Below are 752 nucleotides of genomic sequence, written 5' to 3' on the forward strand. Positions count from 1 at the left end.
TGCTTGTTCTTGTTCTGCACACACCAAGAAGGCACATCTCTGCTGCTCGGGCCCCTCTCGCATCTCATCGCTGGTCAACAGTTGTTCCTGAAGGACTGGGGAGCGTCTGGTCCCTGTTGGTTGGGAGGAAGAAAAGAAAACCAAACCTTTATGGTCACAAAGCAACACAATGTCTTGGCGGGGAGTTAGAGGAGAAAGGGTGGGATCCTCCAGGCAGTGCGGAGAGGCAAAAGCACTGAAGAGGACCCGTGGTGACGGGCAGACGTGTTTTCCAGGGGTGAAACATCGGCCATGGATTCCTGCAGGTAGTGGGGTTCACGTCAAGCTTCCGCTGACGGAATTGTCTATAGGACAGGGAGGGCAGCAGGAGTCCAGCAGGGTGTCCATGTCCCTTCCCATGCTTGGCCACAGCAGAGGGAACCTGAGCAGAAACACAGAGAGACTGGCAGGGCTCAGCAGGCTCAGCCCTGAGCGGTGACAGCCAGTGCATTGACGTAACCATGGGGGCCCACATCGACGTCGGACAGCCCGTGGCCCAGTGGGGCGGCGGTGGGAGGCCCGGCAGCAGAGCCATACTTGGAGGGCGGCAGGGTGGCGGTGGGGTGCAGGAGGCAGCAGGTCTCCAGGGCCTCCAGGCCACGGCAGGCCAGGAAGAAGAGGTTCTTCAGCATGAAGAGGGAGAGCGGCTGCTGGTAGCGCAGGAGCAGTAGGCAGCGGAGTGCCAGCAGCGGCGCGTCCAGCAGCCCGGCGGG

The sequence above is a fragment of the Meleagris gallopavo genome, chromosome 1, assembly GCF_000146605.3.
Source record: "Meleagris gallopavo isolate NT-WF06-2002-E0010 breed Aviagen turkey brand Nicholas breeding stock chromosome 1, Turkey_5.1, whole genome shotgun sequence".
Lineage (NCBI taxonomy): Eukaryota > Metazoa > Chordata > Aves > Galliformes > Phasianidae > Meleagris > Meleagris gallopavo.